Here is a 7,374-nt window from a genome sequence, read left to right as displayed (position 1 = left end):
CTTCAACTGTTTGTTTGTGTTTTCCTGGAATTTTTCCAGGGATTTTGCATTCTCTCTGTAAGCTTCTGCTTGTTCTCTAAGGGAGTTCTGCTTCACGTCTTTCTTGAAGTCCTCCAGCATCATGGTCAAATGTGATTTTGAAACTAGATCTTGCTTTCTGAGGTGGTAATTTGGATTCCATGCTTGTTTTGTGGAGTGGTGGGAGGGGTGGGCTCCGATGATGATGCCATGTAGTCTTAGTTTCTGTTGCTTGTGTTCCTGTGCTTGCCTCTCGCCATCAGATTATCTCTAGTGTTACTTTGTTCTGCTAATTGGGACCCAGTGGCTAGACTGTCCTATAAGCCCTGTTATGTCCAGTGCTGTAGACCTGTTTTCCTGTTTTTTCTTTCAGCCAGTTATGGGGACAGAGTGTTCTGCTTTACGTGTGGGTGGTTTGCCCCTCTACAGGTCTTCAGCTGTTCCTGTGGGCCTGTGTCTTGAGTTCACCAGGCAGGTCACTGCAGCAGAAAAGTTGGTCTTACCTGTGGTCCAGGGCTCAGGTTACATTTCATGAGGGTGCTGCCACGGGGTTCTCTCTTGATGGCAGCAACCCGGGAAGATCTCTTCCGCCTCTTCCAGGATCCTCCGTGCACCAGGGTTCCAGATGGCCTCGGTGTTTTCCTCTGGAATCAGTAATGTGTGCAGAGAGCAGTCTCTTCTGGTTTATTAGGCGTGTCTGCCTCTCTGAAGGTTTAGCTCTCCCCCCCAGGATTTGGGTGCAGAGAACTGTTTATCCAGTCTGTTACCTTCAGGTTCCGGCGGTGTCTCAGCCAGGGCTCCTGCCACTCCTGGGCCCTCTCCCACGGGAGCCCAGAGGCCTTATACAGTTTCCTCTTGGGCCAGGGATGTGGGCAGGGGTGGGCAGTGTTGGTGGTCTCTTCCGCTCTGCGGCCTCAGGAGTGCCCACCTGACCAGGCGGTGAGGTCTCTCTCCCACGGGATTTGGGAGCAGAGAGCTGCTGCGGGTCGGGATCCGCGGGTGTGGGCTACTTTTTCTTTTCAACATCTTGCTCTGCAGCTTCCTTCGGCCGTTTCGCTCAAATGCCAAAGAGTGGCATTGGCATGAGTCATGCAAAAAAAGTTCTTCTCTTTTTCTGTGATGACTCTGGCCTTTTTGCCTTTTTGTATACATTCTGGAAGAGCATCCCAGGTCCTGTTAGCTGGTTGGCCAATTTAAGTTCTTCAGCAGAACTGTCTCCCTTCCTCAGAGCTGAAGGCTTCCTGGGGAAAAGTGTGAGCTTGGAGTGGTACTCCTTCAGGCGCTACGCTTTGGCCTTGAGCGATGCCTTCATGGGTCCACAGTGATGCCGATGGTACGAGCCATTTTCTTGTGGATACCAGCCACCCTGAGTTCCTCCAGGCTGAAGCCCCTGCCAGCCCGGAGCTTGGTGGGGTATCTAACTGTAGGGCAACTCATGATGGGCCTGAAGGGACTGGATGCGGGATGAGGGGCAATGCAGTGCACTTTTGCTTGCCTGGCCTTGTGTCTGCGGATCTTGACTGCTGGTTGGCTGAACTAAGTGTCCACTCGCTGCTGCCAATCCTTGCGGAAGTGGGGCTTCAGGATCATGCATTTCCAGCTTAGCAACATGGCTGCCTCCTGTATAGGAAAACGGCTGAGAGGAAAGGCAATAGCTTTCATAATTGTTTTTCCTGTACATAGTTTATTAATGTTAGAGGAAAAGGCCATTTTTTGGATGTATAGGGAAATGTAGTGAGAATTTTGGTTTTGTTTAAAACCCAGTTATGTTATATGAATATGCTTTTGTTTTAATACCAGGTATGGGATAAGAGGCTGCTTCACAGCAGTGATTGTGATTTGAATGATTTTTTTTTTATTACAGAATTGTGGGAGCACAATGCTCACAGATGCCCCCACAAAAGAGAACACATCAGCCTTCCACAAAGCTAATGCTAGAACTCTAGTGGTTTTACATTTTTAGTTTCAGGAAAGCAGTTCTCAATCTTACATAATCATACGTGTAAACTTTACTCAAAGGCACCTGCTATATAGCCCAGTGCTTTGTCGTTCCATGAGGTCTTTTGGAAATAAAACCAGAGAAATAAGTTGGTGCAGTGAAAGCTGAGATTTAAGGAGATGGTTTATTTGTTCCTGATTTAACTTTGGTATCTGATATCTGTCTAGAAAATTGTCCACTTCCTCCAGATTTTCAAGTTTTGTTGAATATAGGCTTTTGTAGTAGGATCTGATGATTTTTTTCAATTTCTTCAGATTCTGTGTTGTGTCTCCCTTTTCATTTCTGATTTTGTTAATTTGGATACACTCTCTGTGACCTCTGGTTTGTCTGGCTAAGGGTTTATCTATCTTGTTGATTTTCTCAAAGAACCAGCTCCGGGTTTTGTTGATTCTTTCTTTAGTCCTTTTCGTTTCTACTTGGTTGATTTCAGCTCTGAGTTTATTTCCTGCCTTCTTCTCCTCTTGGGTTTATTATTTTTTTTTGTTCTAGAGCTTTAAGGGGTGCTGTCAAGCTCCTGACATATGCTCTCTCCTGTTTCTTTTGGCAGGCAGTCAGAGCTATGAGTTTTCCTCTTAGTACCGCTTTCATTGTGTCCCATAAGTTTGGGAATGTTGTATCTTCGTTTTCATTAAATTCTAAGAAGTCTTTAATTTCCTTCTTTATTTCTTCCTTGACCAAGTTGTCATTGAGTAGAGCATTGTTCAACTTCCATGTATATGTGGGCTTTCTGTCATTATTGTTGTTATTGAAAACCAGTCTTAGTGTGTGGTGATCTGATAGGATGCATGGGATTATTTCTATCTTCCTGTATCTGTTGAGGCCTGTTTTGTGACTGATTGATTATATGGTCAGTTTTGGAGAAGGTTCCATGAGGTGCTGATAAGAAGGTATATCCTTTTGTTTTAGGATGGAATGTTCTATAAATATCCGTTAAATCTATTTGATTCATAACTTCTGTTAGTTTCTCTACATTTCTGTTTAATTTCTGTTTCCATGATCTATCCATTGATGAGAGTGGGGTGTTGAAATCTCCTACTATTATCGTGTGAGGTGCAATGTGTGCTTTGAGCTTTAGTAGGGTTTCTTTTAGGAATGTAGGTGCCTTTGCATTTGGAGCATAGAATCCCAACCTTTAAAATAATATTAATGTTTCCTTATTTTTCATTATAGGCACATTACATAAATGTATATGCCTCCTAGCAAAATGAGCCAGTTTCCTGCTGTGAATAAATTTATACCAAATTTTCCTAACTTGTATTAATCAAGTGTATACCAGTTACTGTACACATCATTAATACTTCATGTAATAAATTATTTTTATCGAACGCCAGGCAAATAAATATTACTTTTAATTTAGTTTTGAAATAATAAAAATACATTTTTCCTTTTTAATTAAAGTATTTATAGATAGAGCTACAGCCTCCCCTGACTTTATCTCAAATCTAAGTTTGTTTCTTATCTCCTATGTGATAGTCACTGAAAAGCCAAGCTTGGTTCTTCCCTGGTACCTACAAGATATTTTTATACACAGATATAAGCACGAAGAGAGATATTTCACCGTTTGAATGCATTTCTATCTAAAAGGTGTCTTGATATAGAACTCATTTTGTAATATACAGCTTTTGCTCAATAAAGATCATTCATTCATTTCAATTGCTTATAGATGTCTGTAATAGGACTATGCTAAATTTTACATAGTGACTCACCCCCTGGTTTGTCAGCATTCAGGTTTATTTTCAGAATTACAAACAATGCTTATTAATATTGTGCTTGTTTCTCTTTGTTTACACATATGTTTGCCAAGGGTGTATCTAGAAATGGAATCATTGGCAATAGGGTGTTTGCAATTTGAATCTTAATAGATATTGCCAAATTGCCTTCTAATTAACATTGATTGACACTCCCATAGAGGTGTATGAAAGTGGCCTTTCCCCAGCAGAGCCCAAATTTCATCACCTTTCAGAAATTCTATTAATCTCCGGCATCAGCAATACCATCCATATGCCTCTGTCTCCGTCTCTGTCTCACTTATGTTTTCCTGAAGTCTTTTCTCAATCTTACTAGCCTTATGAGTTTATTTTATGTGAGATATTTAATTTCTATGTTGTGTCTTCTACTATTTGGTATTTTCAGTTCAGTTATTTCTATACCTTGAATATCAATTTCTCTCTTGTTGAATATATTGATAATATTTTCTCCCAATCAAATTTTAATAATGCCTCTGTTCATAGAACTTCTGAAGTTTTAAAAATCAAAAATTGTTTTCTTCATAAGCATGAGTTTGGGGCATATATGTATTAAAATAATTCCTAATAAAAACAAAAAGATACTTTTTAGACCTTTATAGATCACAGATATTAATTTATTAGTAGATGAATAACCAGCAAAATTTTTTCTCCTACTTTGCAGATGTCTCTTCATTCTGCTAATGATGTTTCCTTTGATGTTCACAAACTTTTACATTTTGTCTAAACCCATCTGTCAATCCTTGCTATTATTTTCTGACCTATTTTCCTATTCGAGAAGCCATTGCCTCTAGGAATATCTTCACGTGTTATGATTTCCTTTATTTCTGTCCATGTTTCAAGTCTTACCTTAAGAGCTTGATACATTTAAAATTGATGCTTCTGTATGCAAAGTGAGAGTCAGCAATCTCCTTCCAGTCTTCCATGTATGGATATTCATTTTCCCTGATACAATTTACTAAAAAGACTGTCTACATTTTATGTTTTGGGGACCTTATTTGAAAAAGAGTTGTCTTTGACTGCAGGAATTTATTTCTAGACCCTTTCATCGTTAGTCTATGAATTTAATTTTCTGCTGATATACGGTACTGTTTTTTTGTGAGAATATAAATTAGCCCAGTCACTAAATTTGAAACTCCTCAGTAGAAATTCCTCAGCAACTAGTAACAGACCTAACATGTCACCTTACTATACCACTCCTGGGATCAGTCAGCATGCAACAAAAGACAGTTGTGCATACAGGTTTATTGAGACACTATTCACAATGATTTGTACCAATGAATGTATGAATGAAGAAATGGAGTATATAGGTGTTAAAACAATAAAATGATATCAAAAGTGGAACTGGAAACCATCATGTCCATAATGAGTTATGCAAAATTTCAAAAGAGTCTAACACTTGTTTTTCTCATATGAAGAAAAGTGACTACTTCGCAGGGAGCACATTACAATGGGAAGGGGATGAAAAGGTAATAGGGTATAAATATGGTGAAAGTACATTATGTTCATATATAAAAATGTCACAATGAAACCCATACTTGTGTAAATATATGGTAATAAAACATATTTGATTTTTCTATATCTTCAAATAATTTAAATTTGTTTACTTTTGTTTGCCCTGGCTTGGGCTTAGGTTGGTCATCTGTCCACCTAAACTTACTTCTTTATGAACTACCTCTATTTGCTACAAGGCCTGAGGTTACAGAGGAAAGGTCGAAGGACCTTCAACCCTGGATAGCTCAAATATGAGGATAACAGGAATAAGAATTTATTACCCTAACAATTATCAAGTTTCACTCCTTGTTTGACCTTACAAAGTTCCCCTACCTTATCCTACAGCCCCAAATACGAAGATGAAGCATCTTCTAACACCCTAGCCCTGGCCAAAGTACACAGCAACAAAACACTTGCACCAAGACCCTGACTACCTCCCCAGGGGTATAAATACCCCTTTCTCCTCACACCACCCCCAATAAAAAAAAAAAACCAGGTGTCTGAAGCTGTTCCCAGTGTAGGTGTCCCTCCCACCTTCCCCATCCCCAGCTCCCAGCACTCATCAGCAACAGAGATCCTGTACTGCACTCAACTTTGCCTAGCTAAGGTTCCATCCCTCCAATACAGCTCAGTTCACAACCGGCCTGTCTACCCCAAGGGAGTAGAGATAGAGTAGCAGACACTGACTGTTTATTTGATATAGACATGCTAAAAGAAAACCATCTCTTGCAATCTTGAATAATGAGGTATGCAATTCAACTTCTGTATCACCTTCTAAAGCCTCATGTACAAATGTTTGTTTCAGACTTTTTCCTGTACTCACTATCCACAACACCATGCAGAGTAAGCAAAATTTTTTCGAGTCATTCAAATTTTTGAGAGTCCATCTTTCTCTACTTTGTTTTCTATTCCAAAGACAGAGAGGCTTTTATTGTATATTTACATTTCTATTTTGAATCACTTTCCTAGACTTTGTAGAAAGTTCAAAGATTTAGAAGAAATTCTGTTAATTTTTGTATTAATTTGGAGAGAAGGCCATCTTTTTCTAGCATACATTTATTTGAAAGAGCCTATCTTGGGCCAGCAAGATGCATTAGCAGGTAAAAGCACTTGTCATACAAAATTGACAACCTGAGTTTAATTGCTAGAATCAACTGTAGAAAGAGAATCAACTCCTAAAGACTTCTTCTGACCTCCACATGACCACTAACACAGAAAGGCGCGCGCGCGCACACACACACACACACACACACACACACACACACGCACACACACAGAGAGAGAGAGAGAGAGAGAGAACACATTCATTAAACAAAAATTTAAGAACATATGTACATCTTTTAGACTACAGTGTAATAATGATCTAATAGTAAAGTTCCAATGTACTTATACTTGTGTGTCTGTGATGGTCCGTACTGGTTAATAACTTGACAGAACTTTAATCAACCCAGGGAACAATCTTTTAAACATGCCTGTGAGAATGTTTCTATATGCGGTTCATTAGGAACATATAGCCATGAGAAGGGCAGCATCATATCATACCATGGAGTGCTGGATTGCAGACAAGCTGAGCACCTGCAATTCATCTCTCTCTACTTCCTGACTGTGGGTACAGTACAACCAGCTGCCTTGGGCCCTACCTCTATTAATTTCTCACAACCAGAGACTATAGCCTAGAACTGCAAACCAACAGATACACTCTCTCAGGCTGACTGATTTTGCTACTGACCCAGCATTGTTCCTGATAATTGAATTGTAAACACACCATGGCAGCCTATGCATGCAATCCCAGGATTTTAAAAGATAAAGCAGGATGATATGTTTGCGATCAGCTAAGGCTAACATAAAAAGACCCTATCTTTCAAAATAAACCAAGAGGACTCTTAAAATCATAGGAGAAATATTCATTGTAAAAACTCAACCTATTAAGATAAAGGGTTTATCAGGGCCATGAGCCTGTTTGAACTCATGTTTGTTGCTCTAAATAGCAAGACAACACCTTTGCAAAACTGTACATTTTCAGAGTAACTTATAAACCTCATAGAGTCAACAAGCTAGATTTATAATAAGCTTTAAGCACTACATCTGGGCAGATACTAACCCTCTAAGCTGTCTGGT

The 7,374-nt window shown here is 39.5% G+C and overlaps 1 pseudogene; it reads right to left on the bottom strand.

Annotated features, from left to right (window-relative positions):
• Positions 1-1,024: 1,024 nt before the first annotated feature.
• On the bottom strand, positions 1,025-1,629 carry LOC116895905 (annotated as a pseudogene).
• Positions 1,630-7,374: the final 5,745 nt, after the last annotated feature.

The sequence above is a fragment of the Rattus rattus genome, chromosome 3 (genome assembly GCF_011064425.1).
Source record: "Rattus rattus isolate New Zealand chromosome 3, Rrattus_CSIRO_v1, whole genome shotgun sequence".
Lineage (NCBI taxonomy): Eukaryota > Metazoa > Chordata > Mammalia > Rodentia > Muridae > Rattus > Rattus rattus.
The sequence above is the reverse complement of the archived record's forward strand: the minus strand, read 5'-3'. Positions and strand labels throughout refer to the sequence as shown.